The following is a 20,833-nucleotide window of genomic DNA, read 5'->3' on the forward strand; positions in this document are numbered from 1 at the left end:
TCAAAGGGTCCGAACAGACATTCCGAATAGACAAAGACGACACATGAATGGGCGAGAAGCGCATGAAGAGTTAGACGCTCCAGGCCATTAGTCATTAGGCAGATGCCAGTCAAAGGCACAAAGAAATGCCACTGCGTCCTTACGAGGACGGCCGGGGTCATAAAGACGCACACAGACAAGTGGTGACGAGGAGCTGGAGAAACTGGAACTCTCACACCCTGATGGGAACGTGAAACGTCAGGTTGCTTTTGAGAACAGCCTGGCAGTTCCTCAACAGGTAGAGTGACTTTTTTGCCCCGGCAATTCCACTTCTAGGTATTGACTCAAGGGAGATGAGAAATGTGTTTGCGCAAAAGCACATACATGAATGCTCACAGCAACGCTATTCATAATAGCAAGAAGTGGGAACACCCAGGGGCGCCCCAGGGGCTCAGCGGTTAAGTGTCCAATTTTGGCTAGGGTCATGATCTCACGGTTTGTGGGTTCGAGCCCCGCATCGGGCTCTGTGCTGACAGCTCAGAGACTGCAGCCTACTTTGGATCCTTTGTCTTCCTCTCTCTGCCCCTCCCTGACTCGCGCACCTGCTCTTTCTCTCTCTCTCAAAAAAAAAAAGAAAAAAGGAAACACCCTAAGTGTCAGCTGGCAAATGGTTAACCAAACGTGATATGTCTATCAATGAAATATTATTTGGTCATAAAAAGGAATAAAGTACTGATACCTGGCTAGGCTTTGACAACTTTATGATAAGTTAAAGATGCCGGTCACAAAGCCTGACACGCTAGGTAATTTCATTTTCAAAAAATACCAGGAACAGGAAAATCTGCAGAGACAGAAAGTAGATGGGGTGGCTGCCAGGAGCTGGGGGTGGGGGCGTTGGGAGGAAATGGGGAGCGGCTGCTAATGAGGACGGGTTGCTTTTTTTTTTTTTAAGTTTATTTATTTACTTTGAGAGAGAGGCAGCAGCGTTGTGCTCAGGACCTGAGGCACGTCTGTGCGGTGTGTGTGCCCCAGAAGGTGCAGGATGTCGCTGCCTTTGAAGGGAGAGGGCTGTGAAGGGGGTGGTAGGAGCTGAGGCTGGGGGGCTCCAGGCACAATGCACTCCCCACGACCCCCCTCCCCAGAAACGCACACTCCTGAGCCTCCTGTCCTTCAGTGTCAGCAAGGAACCCTGCAGTGCTGAGTGATGTTTGGAAGGAGGATTCTGGGGCTGCGCTGATCCGGGAAAGCCTTCCATAAGGAGGCTGGGTTGGGGCGGGTGGAGAAGGATTTGATGGCTGGAGGCACTAGGCGTGACTGGGTAGAATGGCATTGTCTGTGTGTGTGTGCGTGATTCCAAGGAGCACAGTGCTAGGCAAAGAGGAAGCAAAGGAAGAGTGCCTGCAGCTACATTAGCCTGTTCCTGGTCTCCTGCCCAGTGTCACCCCGGGAGAGCAGGCATCCTGTGTGTCTCCTGTCCCAGCACGCTCTGGCCAGCCGGCTACTCCACCAGGGCCACATTCCTGCATGGGAAGTGTGAGAGTTGTGTGCAAAGGGGGGGTGGTGGGGGAAGAGCCCAAGCCTGAGGCATTTGGGGGCCCAGATGTCCTTTGCCAGGGGCAAACCATGTGGAGTCCAGGGACGCGGTTGCACAGGGAGTCCATCTGTGCCTACTGTGGATGCTGAGGAAGTGTCGCCCTGTAACTGGTGACAGCATCCGGGTGTCAGTGTGGCAGAGGGTGTGTGTGTGTGTGTGTGTGGGCGTGCAGTATTTGTGTATGATGTGTCCAGATGAGTGAGGGTAAGGAATACGCAGTAATGATTCTGCATATCGCTAAATGTGTGCTTTAAACTTTGTTATCAGTTTCATGTGTCAGTCTCTCATTGGCTGGGCTGTTGCCGGGGAAGGAGGAAAGGCTTTCCTCCTCCGGCTGCACGGTAGTAAAGTGGCATCAGCTTGCAAATAGTCTCTTCCTTTTGGATTTGCGACTGGGGATAAGTGTTAGCACAGGAGAGAACTCCCCCTGCCATTCCCCCACTCCATTTTAGTGAGATTTCTCTACTAATTTTAACACACGCTCGCTCCCACGCTAGCTTGTCTTTTTGTCCTCTTGACAGGGTCTTCCAAAAAGCAAATAGAATTCAGCGTATTCTATGTTTAGTTTTATGTGTTTATCTTGTATCCTGAGACCTTGTTAAACTCACTTATTCCAGGCGGGTTTCTGTACATTTCTTAGAATTTCCTACAGAGGCAATCATGTCATCTGCAAATAGGGATAGATTTATCCTTTCCTTTCTCATCTGTACACCTGTCATTTCCCTTTTTTTTTTTTTTTTTTTTTGGTCTTACTGCCCTGGCTACACCTTATGACACTAGCTGAATAAGAGTGGGGAGAGCCAGCATGTTTGCTTTGGTTTGATCTTGGGGTGTAAGCCTCTAGTCTTTCACCATTGAGTAGAATGTTAGCTATAGGATTTTTTGAAGATACTCTTAATCAAGTTGAGGAAGTTCCCCCTCTGTTTCTATATTTCAGAGTTTTTTGTTTTTGTTTTTAATAGTTTTTTTTTAATAAAATTTTTAATGTTTATTTTTGAGAGAGAGACAGAGCACAAGTAGGAGAGGGGCAGAGAGAGAGGAAGACACAGAATTGGAAGCAGGCTCCAGGCTCTGAGCTGTCAGCACAGAGCCCGATGAGGGGCTTGAACCCACAAACTGTGACATCATGAGCTGAGCTGAAGTCAGACGTTTAACTGACTGAGCCACCCAGGTGCGCCTGTTTTTGTTTTTTTTAAAAAATTTTTTTAAAAATATTTTTTTATTTATTTCTGAGAGAGAGAGACAGCATGAACAGGGGAGGGTCAGAGAGAGAGGGAGACACAGAATCTGAAACAGGCTCCAGGCTCTGAGCTAGCTGTCAGCACAGAGCCCAACATGGGGCTTGAACCCATGAACTGTGAGATCATGACCTGAGCTGAAGTCGGACGCTTAACCGACTGAGCCACCCAGGTGCCCCTGTTTTTAAAAATTTTTTAATGTTTATTTATTTTTAAGAGACAGAGAGAGAGACAGAGCATGAGCAGGGGAGGGGCAGAGAGAGAGAGAGACACAGAATCTGAAGCAGGGTCCAGGCTCCGAGCTGTCAACACAGAGCCCAACGTGGGGCTTGAACCCAGGAACCATGAGATCATGACCTGAGCTGAAGTCAGACGCTTAACCAGCTGAGCCACCCAGGTGCCCCGGTTTCTTGTTTTAAACCATGAATAGATGTTGAATTTTGTCAGATGCTTTTTCTGCATCAATTGAAATGATTAGGTGAGTTTTCTTTAGCTTGTTCATGCGGTGGATTACATTATTGATTTTAGAATAATGAGCTGGTCTTGCATGTCTGGGATAAATTCCACTTGTTATTATGTGTAATTCTTTTTATATATGCTGAATTCTATTTGCTAATATTTTGTTGAAGACTTCTAAGTCTATATTCATGAGCAATAGTGGTCTGAAGTTTCCTATTTTTGTACTATACTTGGCTGGTTTTGGCATTAGGGTAATATTAAATGAAAGGTTTAAATCCACCATGATGATCATCCTGTGACCTGAAATCAAATCTGCCATAACCATTCTGTAACCTGAAACAATAAAAAAAAATTATTTTAAGTAGGCTGCATGCCCAACGTGGGGCTTGAACTCAAACTGTGAAATCCGGTTGCATGCATGCTCTACTGACTGAGCCAGTCATGGACTTGAAACCTTCTTGAGTACACTTCCCACTCTTTTCCTTTTGTTTAACCACGTCCTTAAGAACACCCTTGAGACATAACGTGCTTGATTTGCCCTAGAGATAGGACTACAACACACATGATTCTTAAGCATTCTTTTCTTGAGTAGTCCTCCAGCTGTACTTGGCCTCTAAGGCTATAAAAGCCCGTCTTAAGGGAGGTGGGGTTGTGGAGATCGACTCACCTTGCAGCAGTTCAAGACATACGTCTGTCCATTAGTCCCTTAAACCATTTCAGGTCAAGCTGTACTTGTTGGCCTTTTTCTTCAACCTCACAGCTCCTTTGGCCTTTGGGAGTTGTTTTGCATATACTTCTCTTTCACAGAACAGACCTCCCTGTTCTCAGGCTTTTGGAATTGGACTGGATTATACCACTTCTTGTCCTGGTTTCCCAGCTTGCAGATGGCAGACTGTGGGACTCTTCAGTCTCCATAACTGGGTGAGCCAATTCCTATAATTTCTCTCTCTCTTTCTCCCTCTCTCTCTCTCTCTCTCTCTCTTCTTCTCTGTCTTTCCTCTGGATAACCCTGATGAACACAGTAGACTTTTCCAGTGAAAACTGGGCCTGGAAATTCTTTTTTAGGAGTTTAACATTGGAAATTTAATTTCCTTAACACTTACAGGGCTATTTAAATTATCTAGTTCACATTGGGTGAGTTGTAGTGTATGTGTATGTGTGTGTTTGAAAAAGTGAACAATTTCATCTACACTGTTGAAATTATGTTGTAGAGCTGTTTGTAATATTTGCTTATTTTCCTTTGGATGATGTCTGTACGGTCTGTATGATGGCTCCTGTTTCATTCCTATTGATAAGTTGTGTCTTCTCTCTCTTTTTTTCTCTTTGCCAGCCTTGCTAAAGGTCATGTTTATCATTTTCTTTCAAAGAACCATCTCTCTCTTTCATTGATCTCTATTTTCAAGTCCATTGATTTCTGTTTTTATCTTTATTATTTCCTTCCTTCATTTGCTTTGGGTTTATTTTGCTCCTCTCTATCTCTCTCTGTCTTAAATGCTTTATATTTAGATTTGCCTTTTTTTAAAATTTATTTTTGAGAGAGAGTGAGAGAAAGAAAGCATGCGAGGGAGGGGCAGAAAGAGAGGGGGCTGGAGGATCTGAAACAGGCTTTTCATTGAGAGCTCATAGCCCGATGTGGGGCTTGAACTCATGAACGGTGAGATTATGACCTGAGTGAAAGTTGGATGCTCAACTGATTGAACCACCCAAGCACCTAGATTTGCTTTTTTTTTTTTTTTTTAAGAGAGTGTGAGCATGGGAGGGACAGAAGGAGAGAGAGAGAGAATCTTTTTTTTTTTTTAATGTTTTATTTATTTCTAGGAGAGAGAGAGAGAGACAGCGTGAGCAGGGGAGGGTCAGAGAGAGAGGGAGTCACAGACTGAAACAGGCTCCAGGCTCTGAGCTGGCAGTCAGCGCAGAGCCCGACGCGGGGCTCGAACCCACGAACCGCGAGATCATGACCTAAGCGAAAGTCGGACGCTTAACCGACTAAGCCACCCAGGCGCTCCGAGAGAGAGAGAATCTTAAGCAGGTTCCATACTCAGCGCAGAGCCCAACTCGGGACTCGATCCCATGACGCTGGAATCATGACTTGAGCCGAAATCAAGAGTTGGACACTTAAGACTGAGCCACCCAGGCACCCCATATTTTGCATTCATTTTAAGTGCATTCATAATTGCTCATGTAATTATTTTTATTATGGTTGGTTTAAGACGATTTTTTTCAGGGCATTCCAACATCTCTGTCACCTTGCTTGTCTTTCTCATTCAGTTTGAGATCTTCCTGCTTCTGAGTTTGATAAATGATTTTCAGTTGAATCCTGGGCATTTTGGTATTATGTTCTGAGAGTCCAGATCTTATTTAAACTTTCTGTTTTAGATGGTTTATTTTGACATCGTAGGAGAAGGTCAAGGGGCTTCCTCATATTGCCAGGCAGAAGTAGAAGTTCTACGTTCCCCATTTGGCCTTGGTTAGCATTTGGGGCAGGGAGGAGGGTAGGGGATCTTCTCTTTACTTCTGGATATGGATAGGAGTTCTGGCTTTTCGGGTAGTTTCCACCGACAGCATGGTGGGGGTGACTTCTTCTGACACAACCTGTTGGGGGAGGCTGTGTGGTGTTTTTTACTCCCCAGTGAGCATAGACAGCTAAACTCCCCATGTGATCTGCACTGATACTGAAGGGGCAGATTGTGACATCACCTTAGTGGGGGTGTTGCTTGCTTTGGTACAGCCTCTTGAGGATAGAGGTCTAGGCCCTCTACCTGGCTACACAAATAATGTGGGTATGGGTGACACCAGTGTTTTCTCTGGTGGTTGGCTGGTGTAAAGTGGTTATTGTCTAAAATTTCTTTGTCTTTCTAGGCTGTCCCTTTTCTGGTCCTTTGACTAGAGCTTTCTTTTGGGTTTTTCTTTGTCTGTGCCCATTGGTGTCTTCTGGTCGTCTGCTTCTTCAGTTCCGTGTCTGGGATTCATGAAGGAAAAAAAAAAAAGCTAGGGCGCTCACCACGTTCTATAAGGAGCCTGAAAGTGGCTAGCAAGATGGCGACGATGAGGGCATAACATGTCCTCGGGTCTAGAGGTTCCTAGCTGGTCTGCCTTCTCTCCACCTTTCAATCTTCTCAGTTCCATTTTATCTACAAAGTCCAAGGGTTTGGGGGCACCTGGGTGGCTCCATCAGTTAAGGGTCTCACTTCGGCTCAGGTCATGATCTCATGGTTTCTGAGTTCGAGCCCCACATTGGGCTCTGCTAACAGCTCAGAGCCTGGAGTCTGCTTCGGATTCTGAGTCTCCCTCTGTTTCTGCCCCTCCCCTCCTTGGACTCTCTCTCTCTCTAAGATAAATAAACATTAAAAAAAAAAAGTCTAGGGGTTTCAGCTGTACTTGGCAGAAGGAATAGGGAAATGTAATCTACTCCATCTTCTTAGAAGTGGAAGTCCCACCCCCCCATTGTCTGTCCCCTGGCTCTGAGTATGCATTTTCATTACCTGTTCATCCCTCGTAACCACTTGAGATACCTGGCTTAGCTTCTGTAGTTCTGGGTTTGGGCCCTGGATCCCTTATTGGCAACCAAAACGAGAAAAAGGGAAAGGAAAAGAGAGAAACCCTAGGGAAACTCGGTGGGGATAGGCGGGGGCTGAGGGCACTGCAGCAGAGAGAGGGCTGTGAGACCCTGGTCCTCAGCTCCTGGAAGGTCTTGCGTCCTCACGTCTTGAAGCCTCCTTCTCAGGGAATGGAAGGTACTAGGCTCCGGTGCATTCTAAGTTTATGTAAACCTTAAGGGACCTTATCATATCTTCATCCAAACAGCATGAAGTTAAACAAAGCAGCTTTTGAGGCCCAAGGAGAGAGAAGTTGATTTAAGATAGGGCCCTCTCAGAGGTTACTCAACCCTTAGTGTTTTCTGCCTTATCGCTGACAGGGGCCACGCTCCCGTGTCAGAGCCAGAGCCCTGACTCTGAGCTCCAACCCAAAAGGGAGTCCTGGGGCTGTGGGCTGAGGAGCAGCCCAGTGGGTGCCAGCTAGCCTCCTTCCCCAGCCAGCCCAGTGCCCGCTTGATGGGCTTGTGGCCACAGAGGAGGCCGCTATGGCAAGGGAGGGAGGCCATGCGGGGCTTTCTCTCATGAAGGCTGTCCCTGGTGCCCATGGGCAGCAAAAATAGCACCAATCCCGAATCCATTATGGGCCTCTCCTTCCTTAGGGACCACCGAGCCTAATGCACCCCCATCACTCTGGACCCCTGTTGGGAGGATGTCAGCAATTTGTCCGTACCCTGACAGATGCTTATTTGGGATTTGTATTTGCTTTACTGTGTACCACGCTGCTGCCAGTGGCACCCTTCATGAACTTACTAATGCCTCCTATGCTATGCTGGTGAATCCTTGCCATATTGCTTCTGATCCGGAAGTTGCCTTACAGCAAAGGAAGCATAGGGGGCACTGTCCTGGGAATCCTGCTCGTACCACAAACCCCACCATCTAGAAGCGTCGGGCCTTGCAGGATGATGAAATGGCCTTTTGAAGACAGCAGGGACGCCACCCAGGAGACAGCAGCCTGGGAGTTTGGACTGCTGCCTGGCAGACGTCGCTTCTCCTGTGGGCAGAACCCATGTGCACTCACGGACTTCTTTCCTCCCCTGGTCTGCTAAAGAGGGTTCAGCCATTGAGATGGGACTTGACCCCCATCTCATTGGTCAGAAGGACAACGTGCTTACTAGGGGGAAGATGATGGAGATATACAAGTAAAGGGTTGAGATGGGCAGGAGAGGAACAGAGCTCTAGCTCTGGGGTTAGAAAAGAAGTTTTGGGGGAAGCTTCTAGATCTGCTAAGGATCAGTGGTGGGGTGTGAGAGGGGAAGAGAGGAGAGGAAAGGAGGTTCTCGTCTGTTGCAGTGGACCACAGATCTCCATACTTTGGACATCTTTCAAAAGGCAAGGGTGGGGCAAGGGGAGTTCCTATGTACTTCTAGGTCATACTTTGTGAATGGGGCATTAAGCCTGGCCTGAATTAGGTCTCCAGGATCTTGGTATGTGTTGATCCAAGAACGGAGGGACAGAAACACCCGAGGAACACCCTATGATCCACTCTTAATAGTTTTCTTTTCTGAACCCGAAGGAGGAATGCTCTCGTGGGGGACTTCATGATAACAGATGCTCTACCCTGGAAGGGAGGGGGCCTCCTGGCCAGTAAGGTTCCTTGTGCCCCTATGAGAACAGGCAAAAGTGAGTCACTACAGTGGATGAAGGGATTGACTCTCATCATGGAGGGCATATCAAGTCACACTTACCAGAAGGAAGCGGGGGCAGTGCCTGTATAGCTCAGGGACCCTCCTGAACGTCTATACTCTGCTGTCACCACTGATAAATGTTCAGAGAAGCTCACCTCCAGGACCAAAGGCTGGGAGGCCCAGGGATGAAGGCGAAGCCATCTCCACAGGAGAAGAGTGCTGGCCCAGCCTCCGAGTCTGAGCTGTGGGGGGGAAGGAGGGAAGGCACAGCCTGGGATCTGCTGCAGAGACACCCAAGTTGGCCACCCGCCCACCATCTTGCTGCTGTACTCTAAAACTACCCCCTCCCCTTAAAACACATATTTTTATTTTTTATTTTTATTTTTACAGCTTACTGATTTATTTTGAGAGAGAGAGGGAGAGCGAGTGGGGGAAGGGCAAAGAGAGAGGGAGAGAGAGAATCCCAAGTGGGCTCTGCACCGTGTCAGTGCAGAGCCCGATATGGGACTCGGACTCACAAACCATGAGACCATGACTTAAGCTGAAATCAAGAGTCAGACGCTTAACCGGATTGAGCCACCCAGGTGCTCCTCAAACATATATTTAAAGTTATGAGGTATTTCGAACACTCAGGAACGTGCAAAGAATAATGTAAAAAACCCCCATTCAACTCCATCACTCAGAGTTAGCAAATCTTTCATGCCTCTTCACTATCCCATTCCCTTCTCTTCCTCCAGGGAACATTGTCCTAAAGTTGACACACCATCTTCCTGTTCAGGTTATTATATTTTTGCTTCTTATGTATACATCCACTCACAACACATAGATCTATTTTGCATCTTAAAAATTTTTACATAAATGGTCTTAGATTGCACATATCATTCTCTGGTTTGCTTTTCTCGTTGACCATATGTTTTCAAAATTGACCCACGTTTCTACCAGAAGCTCTAGTTCATTCACTGTAACTGCTGTGTAGCATTCCATTCTGTGAGTGCACCACAGTTTACGTCTCTTCTGTCTACGAGTTGGATTATTTCCAACTGTTTTGCAGTCACAAATAAGATGCGACGCACATCCTTATAAATGCCTACAGGTGCGTATGCATGAGAGTTTCTTTGGAAGCGAATTGCTGGATCATAGGGTAAATGAATGCACCTTCCGCCTTACCAGATATTGCCCAATGATTCTTTAAAATTGTTGTGCCAACCAACACTCTCTCCAACGTGTGGGAGAGTTCTGTTGCTACACATCCTCGTAAATACTTGGTAGTGTCAGACTTTTTAACTTCTGTTCTTCTGTGGATGTGATATGGTAACTTGTAATTTGCATTTATCTGATGGCTAGTGAGGTTGAACACCTTTTTTTAAAAAAATTATTTATTATTTTTGAGAGATTGCACAAGTGGAGGAGGGGGAGGGGAAGGGGGACAGAGGATCCAAAGTGTGCTCCATGCCGACAGCAGCCAGCCCAATGTGGTGCGGGGCTCGAAGTCACAAACCTTGAGATCATGACCTGAGCCGGGGTCGGATGCTCAACTGATGGAGTGGTCCAGGCGCCCTCCCCCGTTTTTCTTTTTAAAATGCACTAAACACCTTTTATAGATTCATTGATCATTCCAATTTCTTCTATAAGATTCCAATTCATAGCCTTTGACTATCTTTCTATTAGGTTGTCTTTTTCTTCTTGGCTTTGTAGAAATTCTTTATATATTCTGATTACTAACCATTTGTTGGCTATGTGAGTTGTACAGCTTTTTTATTATCTTTTATCATGCCTGTTTTTTTAAAGGTTTTATTTGTAAGTAATCTCTACACCCAACATGGGGCCCAAACCCACAACCCCGAGATCAAGAGTCATACACTCTACCAACTGAGCTTACAGGTTTCCCCAAACATGCCAGTTTTTAAAAAAATTTTTTATTGTTTTTTGATTTATTTCTGAGAGAGAGAGAGACAGCGTGAGCAGGGGAGGGTCAAAGAGAGAGGGAGACACAGAACCTGAAACAGACTCCAGGCTCTGAGCTAGCTGTTAGCACAGAGCCTGACGCAGGGCTCGAACCCACAAACTGCGAGATCATGACCTGAGCCAAAGTTGGACACTTAACCGACTGAGCCACCCAGACACCCCGACTCATACTTATCTTTTTTGACTTAAGTTACACATTGTCAGTTTTTGTTGCTTTCCGTAAAAATAATCACAGCTAACACACCTGCTATCTTCAACATGGGGGGCCCTGGCCATGGCCACGCCCCTGGGGAGAATTTCCTGTGGGGACACAGGCCCTGCCCTGGGAGGCCTGTCTGAGGTGGAAAACTATGAAGGAACCACAGACACCAGAAGCTGTGAAACTAGTCGGCAGATGCCGCAGCCTGGGAGTCCTGGGCCTGGACGCCAGAGCTGGGCTCCGCCGACAGAAGCCGCCTATGTGCTCAGGTGCCGTCCGTTCTGGGGATTCTTGGACAGTGATTTTGCAGCGGGCTGGTGTGGACACCTGCGCGGGGCTATGTGAGGGACCCTACTGGGGGCACCTCAGCTTCTCATCACCAACGGGTGCCTGGCCCTGGTTGTCTAAGATCCACGTCCTCAGCAGTGACCACCCTGATTCCGCATCCCCTCCACCCCTGCTGCCTCATCTCCTTTCTCGTTTCCCACGGAGCTTCTTCATCCTGCTAACTGAGCCCCGCCGGGGTGGGCTGTGTCTCGGAGCAGGTCTCTATCCTCAGTGGGGGCCTTGCTTTGCTGCGCTCTAGTGATGGTGGGCCTCTTGGTGAGAACCCAGGACCCCCTGGATGCGCGTGCCTGTGTCTGTGGGTGGTGGGGGTTTATGTGTGTGTGTGTGTTTGTGCTTGTGTGAGAGGGTGTGTGTTTCTCATCCAGGGAATCCACTGTTCCGGGCGTGTGCTCGGTCCCTTCCTGTGGGTGGCGGTGGCGGGAGGTGGGAGGTGAGAGTGGCCAGGGTGGGGCTGGGGCTGTTTTCTCTCTGACTGGCCCGGTTGGCTGCTTTGGGCTAATTCCTAGGCTCTGTGGTGTCACGGAGCCTGGGAGTGAGGAATGAGTCACTCCTCCCTCCCCACCTGCCTGGGAAATTTCTTCCCTGTCCCCAGGGCCAGGTTTCACTAAAAGCCATAAAGAGGCGGTGCCCAGCCCAGAGCTCCTTCCGTTTTCAGCCTGATGAAACTGAGCCTGGGGGCTGCCTGGATGGGACCCAGCCTTACCCACCCCTCAGGGCTTTCCTCTTCCTGCACTGAGCCTTCTACTCTGGGCCTTGTCTCTTCACTAAACTCTTTCTCCCCAGGGGCCAGGGGAGGCGGCAAGTGGGGGGATCAGTGGCAGGGGCTTGGTGACTGGCCAGCTTGTCCTTGGTCGGGCTGCCTCCAGGCCTGTGGCTGGGGGTGGGGGGTGGGGTGTGTGTGTGTGTGTGTGTTAGTGTGGGGGAGGGGAAGGCAGGGGCTGCAACTCTGGAGTCACCCCAGGGGCCCTTGCCCATCCCCCTCCTGTTCCTCTCACACTGGCACACACTCCCCTACCTACCCTCCTCCCTGCCCCCTGGATGGACAGCAGACCTCCCCCCTCATCCCCAAGTTCATTTTGTAGGTTCATCCCTCTCAGACTCAGTCTCCCCCCTGCTCCTCAGGGGGCCCCATCAGGTGTGGGCTGCCCCCTACCTGTGGACCTCACTGTCCTGCCCTGGATGGTCACCTCCTCACCCTTTGCTTCAGGGCCTCGGCCACACATGCTGTGCCCTCTGAGACACCCAAGGGAGCCCACTTCAGGGCTGCCCAGCTGAGGCACCCCCCCCCTCCCTCCAGGCACTGGTCAGCTTTTATTTTCCATCATGATGAAAAATCTGTAAACCCCATCTATGGGCTCCCCATTGGCAGTGCACTTAACTCCACTGGGGGGACTCTGGAAAGCCCCAGCGTACCTCTGCCGGTCACAGCTGCCCCTTCCTCTCCACCCGCCAGAGCGCCGGAGAGATTTTTAAAACTCAGCTCCTGCAGCGCGCGGACCCTCGGAGGCTGCAATTCCCACAAACAAACACACGGGGGCGACTCCCGGGAGCGCAGCCGCAGGCCGGTGCCTGCCCAACCTTGGAGGGGGAGATGGACAACCTTGTCCGGTGGGAGAGGCAGCGTCCCTGCGGGGGTCTCTGTCTCCTTGCTGGGCATCCCAGCGCCGCCGGACAGGGGGCTGAGCTTCGGGGTGTGGCTAGGCACCCTGAATTTCCACCCCAGCCCCACACCATCTCAGGCAGGCCCGATCCCCTCCAGCGTGTCCACAGCCGACCTGCAGCTCTCAGAGGCAGGGCCTGTGGGGTTCTGGGGGTTCAGGAGTGTCTTGGAAATGAGATCGAGCAGACCTGGTGCTTGTGGTGGTGGTTACACACCCTTCTGTCCTGGTCAGTCCGGGGTTCAGGTTCTGCCTGCACATGCCATGTGTCCCTGGGGGAGATCACTGAAATGCTCCAAGCTTCCTGTCTTCCTTACCAAATCGGAGAGTCTCCTGAGGGTTAACAGCAGCTGCGTGCAGCCCGCAGGCATTTGGGAAGTGCTAATGACTGTTTTTCCAGCAGCTTTATTGAGATACAATCCATATCCCATAAAAATCGCCCGTGTAGAGTGTGCATAATTCAGTGGTTTTTGGTATATTTACAGTTATGCAACTCTCTGGCCCTAAGCCGCTAATCCATGTCCTGTCCCTATAGATTTGCCTCTTCAAGACATTTCTTGTAAACAGACCCATACAATATGCGGCCTTTTTATGTGGTGCTTTGCACTTCGCACAATGTTCTCAAGGTTCATCTGCACGGTGGTGTAGATCAGCACTCCATTCCCTTTTATGGCTAAGAAGGAATTCCAGTGTAGGGATGTAGCACGCTTTGGTGATGCATTCGTTCACTAATGGCCACTGGGGTCGCTTCCACCTTTTGGTTGTTGGAATAGTGCTGCTATGAGCATCTGAGGAGTGCTTAGTGTTACTGACCTTGCGTCTGAGGCAACGAGACCCAAGCTCCCTGGGCTGTCCAGGGCACAGGGAAGGGATAAAGCTTGGGAGGCTTGCTTTGGTCCCAGAGGCCCCGGGCTGTTTAGTTAGGTAGGGGTGGGGGAGGCCACTGCCCCCATCAGAAGGGCAGCATGGGATCAGGAGACAATAGGGAATCAGGCATGGGTGGCCACAAGCCTGGGGACGCGGGAGCCAGGAGACCCCTTGTACGTGTGTTTCAGGGAGGACGTGGACAGTATCCATGCAGCGCAGCCCTCTGGCAGCTCTGCCCCCCCCGCCCCCCCCCCCCAGCCCTCTTGCAAGGTTGGGGGATGGGTTAGATGGGGAAGCCAGGCCTGGGGAACTCCTGTCCTGCCTGCTGACTGCATCACAGCCTCTCACCCTTGCCTGTCAGGCCCTGAGCATTTGGGCTTCACAGACCCTGGCCAAATCTGCCTCCCTCCCCCCCACCACCACCTTCCAGGCCTCTGCTTCCTCCCTGCACATGAGGTTCCGGTGGGTCCCTCCTGCCCATCCTCCTGGCATGTCCCAGCTTTTTGTTTTGAAATAGTAAAACCTCCAGAGAAGTTGCAAGAATAGCTCAATGAGCACTCACTCAGCCTCCCCCCAGGTTCACCACTTGTTAGTATTGTTGCTCCGTTTTTGTACGCCCCCTCCCCTCCCTACACACACACTTTTTTTTGGGAGGGGGGCGTTTGAGAGTTACATGAATGCACCATGACAGTTGACCACCCAGGACTTTAGCTTGCATCTCCTAAAACAGGACGTTCCCCATCAGAGAGGTTCTGGAACATGAGCAGAACTGCCTGCTGGCAACCTCAATGCCCCTTCACTGCCCAAGCATGAACCAGGAAGGCTCCCTGGAGGAGGTGGGGCTTGGACTCAGCTAGCTAGTTTGCTTGCTTTTTTCCTTTCTTTTTCAGATAGACTTTATTGGGGCATCTGGGTGGCTCAGTCAGTTAAGTACAGACACTTGGCTTTGGCTCAGGTCGTGATCTCACAGTTTGTGGGTTGAGCTCTGCATCGGGTTCTGTGCTGGCAGTGTGGAGCCCTCTTGGGATTCTTTCTCTCCCTCTCTCTCTCTGCGCCTTCCCTGCTTCTGCTTTCTCTCTCAATATAAATAAGTAAACTTAAAAAAAACGAAATAAACTTTACTTTTTAGAATATTGTAAATATATAGAGAGATTGAGAAAAATAGTATGGAGAGTTCCTGTATAAGCACCACACTCAGTTTTCCTGTTATTTTTAAAAAATGTTTATTTATTTACTTTTGAGAGAGACAGAGTGTGAGTGGGGGAGGGTCAGAGAGAGACGGAGACACAGAATCTAAAACAGGCTCCAGGGTCGGAGCTGTCAGCGCAGAGCACGACTCAAGTCTCGAACTCACAAACTGTGAGATCATGACCTGAGCCAGGGTTGGATGCTTAACTGACTGAGCCACCCAGGCGCCCCCTCCCGTTATTTTTTAAATTAAGTTTTTATTTTGATTCCAACCAGTTTTCTTATTAACATCTTGCATGAGTGTGGGATATTTGTTTCAATTAATGAGCTAATATTGATAGATTACTATTAACTAAGGCCCATACTTTATTTTGATTTCCAGTTTTTACCTAAAGGCCTTCCCCCTCCCCCAAGAATCCATCCAGGATACCCCATTACACCCAGTCGTTGTTTCTCCTGAGGCTTCTCTTGGCTGTGACAGTTTCTCAGACTTTCCTTGTTTTTGATGACCTTGACAGTTTGGAGGGGTCTTGATCAGCTATTCTGTAAGGTGCCCCTCTATTGGGATTTGTCTGATGTTTTTCTCATGATTATATTGGGATTATTTTGGGGGGAGCAAGACCACAGAGGTAAAGTGCTATTATTTTCACGGACTCTCAAGCGTATATACTACCAGCCTGGTTTATGGCTACTGATGTTGACCTTGATCACCTGGCTGAGCCAGTGTATGTCAGGTTCCTCTACTATAAATATATTCTTTTCTCTTCCTCCCCATAATGTCCTCTTTGGAAGAAAGTGACTCTGCAGCCTGCCCCTCCACTTGAGGGGAGAGCATTATGCTTCCCCTTAATGAAGGAATAGCAATTACATACATGTTTTGAAAATTTTCTGCATGGGAGACTTCTCTTTCCCTCCACTTATTTATTCAATTATTTCTTTCATTTATTTATTTATTTATTTATTTATTTATTTATTTATTTATTTATTTATTTATTTTTGAGAGAGAGAGTGCTAGCATTTCTTCCTTCCTTCCTTCCTTCCTTTCTTTCTTTCTTTCTTTCTTTCTCTCTTTATTTTATTTTGAGAGACAGAGAGAGGGTGCTAGCGTGAGCAGGGACCAGAGAGAGAATTCCAAGCGAACACCAATGCAGGCCTCAAACTCATGAACCGTGAGATCATAACCTGAGTTGAAATCAAGAGTCAGACAGCCAACCAAGTGAGCCACCCAGGCGCCCCTCAATCATTTACCTCTATTAATATCTGCCTTCTTTTATTCACCCTTGTCCAGTAAAACTAGTAATTCAGGGGGTGCCTGGGTGGCTCATGCAACTTCGGCTCAGGTCATGATCTCACCTGTCATGAGTTTGAGACCCCCACGATGGGCTCTGTGCTGACAGCTCGGAGCCTGGAGCCTGCTTCAGATTCTGTGTCTCTCTGTCTCTCCGCCCCTCCCCCCTCACACTTTGTCTCTCTCTCAAAAATAAATGAACATTAAAACAAATACTAGTAGTTCAGTAACCTGTTCGGACAGACGTGGGTTCTTCTTGGAGAGTCAGAGAAGAGTAAGTGGTCATCCCATGCTCGAGGAACCTAGCCTGGTGCAGGAGGGTTGGGGGGCCAGAGGCAGAAGCCACATCCACACGTGATGTGGCAGGCACTCTGATGGGGTGATCATAAGCACATGGCTGAGCCGAGAGGCTATGGCTGAATGGCCTTAGAGCTGGGGTTTGAAGGAAGAGACAGGCTTTGCTGTGCAGCAAAATGGTGAGCATGCTCCGAGTGTGGTGATAAGGACAGGAGGCTGGTGGACATGGTGGCCGGCCAGGACATCAGGACGTTAAGATATGTGGAGAGGAAGGCTGGGCCAGACTGGGGTAGACTTCATCTCCCTCACTCAGGACACCCGGGAAGGCTTCTGGGGTGAGCATCAGTGTGTGTCTCAAGGTCACTGTGGCCTTGATGTGGAGATCGAGGCTGGGGTGAGGCCAGTGAGGAGGCTGAGGAAACAATGGCTGGTGTAGGGGCGTTCTTGCCACATCAGTTGGTGTTTATTCTCTCTCTTGTCCTTGTTGCCAGTTGCCACTGGCCAGGCTTTGGACTGGGGCGGGAAGAGAGGTGGGCCGAGGCAGAAGCTCTCCTTGAGCTTGGCCCCAAGATAGGAGCCAAGGTCAGGAAGAACCAGGGTTTGGTGTTCTGCAGCGGAGACAGACCCAGAGGATGAGGGAGAGGGGCCTTCCTTTGGAGACAATGACTTAGGGGGCGGTGGGTCACTTGAGAGTGTGTCGTGACAGAGAGAGGTCCTACTGTGTGGCCCTATGACGCCTCCGCCAAGCACTGTTCCCAGGAACAGAAGGCGATAACCTTTTAGGTGATGGCTGCCTGGTTCCTGGTCAATGATTTCTGATTCCTCCCCTCCCCCCTCCCCCCTCCCCCTGTGTAGCTGGGAGGCCACTGAGCCCCAGGCCCTGGAGGTTTCCATGGCAACCAGGGCCTGGCAATGGCTGATGGGACCAGGAGGGGCCAGATGTGTGTGTGGAGCTCCATACCGCCTGGGTGGGGAGGCCTGGCCTGGGGAGGTTGCAGGGGTGGAGAGCGTGGGGGGAAGGTAGTGACACCAAGCTGGCATCTGCCGCCCCCACAGCCCCGCTGGGGAGAAGTAGGCATGTGTGAAGGGAGGGAGGGTGGGAGGGAGGCCGTTCACTGCAGGTGGATACTGGGGCACACGTCAAAAGTTCAGACCATGTAGGTTAAGCCCTGCCATGAAAAGAACAGTGAAAAACAAAAAGTTCAAACCCAACCACAAGCGCGGCTGCTCCTGGCCCAGCCCCATCTCCTGCTACCCAGTTGATGGCACAGGTGGGGTCGCGTGCCCTTCCCTGGGGCCAGACCGCTCAGGAGCTGGGACCCAGCAGGGGACGAGGGCTGCTGGCCGGGCTGGGTCAGTGCGTGTGGGTGCTCCTGGCGGTAGGACCAAGGTCTGGCAGCTGGGCTTACGGGGCCCGGGGAGGCCAGGGGTCAGGATCTGTGGGTGGGCACCCCCCCCATCTGTCCCCATCCCTGCCAGAGGCACATAAGCAGGAGACAGTCTGAGAAAGGCCTGGAAGCCCAGGCCTGGGGACCTCATCACCGGGAGGGAGGGGGAATGTGATCTCTGAGTCACCTGGGGTTGGGGCTTGATGCCACTTAGGCTCCTTAGATTTCTGGTTTTGTCCCTGGCCTGTCACTGCTGACTCACAGGCTGCCTGGGAGTCCCCAGGTCAGTCTGCTGGTTTCTCTCTCCCTCTCGGTGCGTCATGGAGGCAGAGTCGGCTTCTCTGCTCTGTTGTCAGGAGGCGTGTGCCCTGCCCAGGCTGCCTGGAGAGCAAGGGTGCCAGATTCCAGAGTCCTCTGAGGCTCCCACCAGCGGGCTGGAGAGGAAGCAGGGTGGGACGGCCCCAGCCCCTGGCTCTGCCTGCTGGAGACAGGGCCGGGCCTCGCCCAGGGCTAGTGGGCTGCTCTGGGGGTCCTGGCTGGTCCTGAGTTCCCCCACCCCTGTGAAGCCGTGTCTCCTGTGCCCTGAGGGTCCTTCAACCCCCTGAAGGCAGGACAGCCCTCTCTCCCCTCCCCTGCATTGGCCCAGGTGACTCCCCACAAGTGGCAGCTGGCCAGGCCTGCCCTTGCTCAAAGCCTGTCCGTAGCTCCCCTGTGCCTCCAGGCTCCTGGGCTCGGCACTCAAGGCCTCCCCTGATGTGCCCAGCTTGATTTCCAGCCCAGCCCCATCACCTGCCAGCTCCAGACCCCACAATCTGCCCCCACCCCCAGAGGCCCTCCTCTCTCACCACCCCCCGCCTGTCCCCTGTTTGGAGAACTCTCCCTTCACAGACTTCGAAGCTTTTCCCCACCCTTCAGGTCTCCTCTCCACCTGCTACCTCCTCCAGGAAGCCTGCTGTGGGCCCTGGGGCAGGGGCGGGCCATTTCCTTTGCAGAGTTCACACAGACTGGTGCAGGAAATCATCTATTCAGAGTGGGGGTGGGCCTCGAGGGCAGATGCCAGCAGGTTCCCCACGGAACTCCAGGTCCAGCCCTGGGCCTGCCCAGCTCACTGCACTCTCTTCGGAAGAATAAAAGAAGAAACAAAGGAAGAGTAATAACTGAGAGGGTGGGTGCAGAGGTCAAGCCCTAGAATCAGGCAGGGCCGGATGTGAATCCTGGTCTTGTCATTATTCTGGTGGCCCTGGAATGTCACATCAGTTCTCAGACCCTCTGTTTTCTCATCTCTACAATGGGAATGATGATACCCTTGCGTGGTTTTGTAGGGACAGAGAATGGTTTCTTGTAATGCTAAGGCCCTCAGCCTAGTGCCTGGCTCGTAACAGGTTCTCGAAAGCTATTTGCTGACCAGCTGACTGGAGGGGTCTGGTGGGAGCAGGTGCTCTGGCTCTGGAGGGGCGGGGCTGGGCAGGATTGACTCCTCCATCAGTTTAGAGTCCTCAGGGACCCCCTGGCCTTTAGGTGCTGTCCTTCTACTGCTTCTGGAAAAAAGAAGACACAACCAGCAGAGAAAGGGCTGCCCTGAAATGAGGGGGAGTAGGGGGGAGGGACAGGGGTGGCTGAGAAGGATGCCACACCTCTGGGGCCTGGGATGGATCTTTCTGACAAGTAGGGAATGGAGGGTGGGATGGTGAGGATGGTCAAGGTTGCACATAAATACGCATTCTTTGCAACCACCAGATGGAAGACGAAAGCTGGGATCTGAGGCACGAATTTCATGGGAAGTAGTTAAAAACTCGCTCAGCAGCGAGGGGCGCCTGGGTGATCCTGTCAGTTACGACTCTTGATTTCAGCTCTGGTCATGATCTCGTGAGTTTGTGAGATCGAGTCCTGCATCGGGCTCTGCGCTGACAGCTCAGAGCCAGTGTGGGATTCTCTCTCTCTCTTTTCTCTCCCCTTTCTCTCTGCCCCTCCCTCCCTCTCTTTCTCTCAAAATACATAAATATACTTAAAAAAACCCTCGTTCAGTTATGCCCCCTCAAAGAATCCTTGCCGCTACCTGTCCTTCTCTCTAACCAAGCACAGGCAGGGGGGCCCGAAGCCCCTCTGTCTCTCGGAATCCATCCCTGTCCCTCTACCCAGGAGGTCAGCAGGCCGCAGTGTGGCCTGGCTTCTCTTCCCTGGAGGGGCCGCCCTCCACCCCCACCCTCTCCCTCAGCCCACGCGGGGCCCAGCCTGGGGGTAGCACAGGCTCAGCCGGTCCGGCCAGGCTGGGTAGTCAGGCGTCCTGGGCAGCCAGGCCTGTCATTACCCCGTCCCCAGCCGGTGGCGGGGAAGGCCACTGGTGTGGGCTGCCGGGCAGAGGGCCGGGCCTCCGCTCCCGAGCCTAGGAACTGGTGGCCTGTCCTGGGAAGCCACCTCCCTACCCAGATGAGGAAATCAGTTGAGAGAATTTGATTCTGTTGCCCAACGTCACACGATTGGTAGTGCCAGAGCTGGGACTCGACCCAGGGAGGGCTGGAGTTGTCTCAGACGAGAGCCACAACGGGGCCACCGCATCCTCCCTCAGATTCTGAAAGTCCCAGCCGGGGGCCCAGCCTTCCCAGTGGGAAGGTGCAGGTTCCTTCCCCGCCCCCCCGGGGAAATCCCTGTCACTGCCAGTGCTATGTAGGAGGCCCATCCTACACCAGCCCCGGGCTGGAAGTGACCGCCTGTTGCCGAAAGCCTCTCGGATAGAGATCCGGCTTTGGAACAATTCAGGGAGATGGCTCTGAAGTGTCCTGGTAACACAAGGTGTAGCTCACGGGGACCAGGACATTCCACCGCAGATAGGACTTACTGCCATCTAAGCATTGTGAAACTTAATGGCATTGTCTCTGGTTAAAAAAAAGAATGGGCTCTTAACTTGTGTGTGTGGGCTGAGAAGTTGGTGAGCTGCTGCAGAAATGAATGGTGTCAGACCAACATTCCGCTGGACTAATTTTTGAGTTGAGAGTGAGGCTGTTTCCTTTTTTTTCTTCAAAACACCTTGATTTTATAAGGACCAAAATGTTATGTTTGGGGTGTGTGTGTGTGTGTATGTGCGTGTGCGCGTGTGCGTCTGTGTGCATGCCTGTGCACGTTGTGTGTGCGCGCACGTGCATGTGC

The sequence above is a fragment of the Crocuta crocuta genome, unplaced genomic scaffold (assembly GCF_008692635.1).
Source record: "Crocuta crocuta isolate KB4526 unplaced genomic scaffold, BGI_CrCroc_1.0 scaffold217, whole genome shotgun sequence".
Classification (NCBI taxonomy): Eukaryota; Metazoa; Chordata; class Mammalia; order Carnivora; family Hyaenidae; genus Crocuta; species Crocuta crocuta.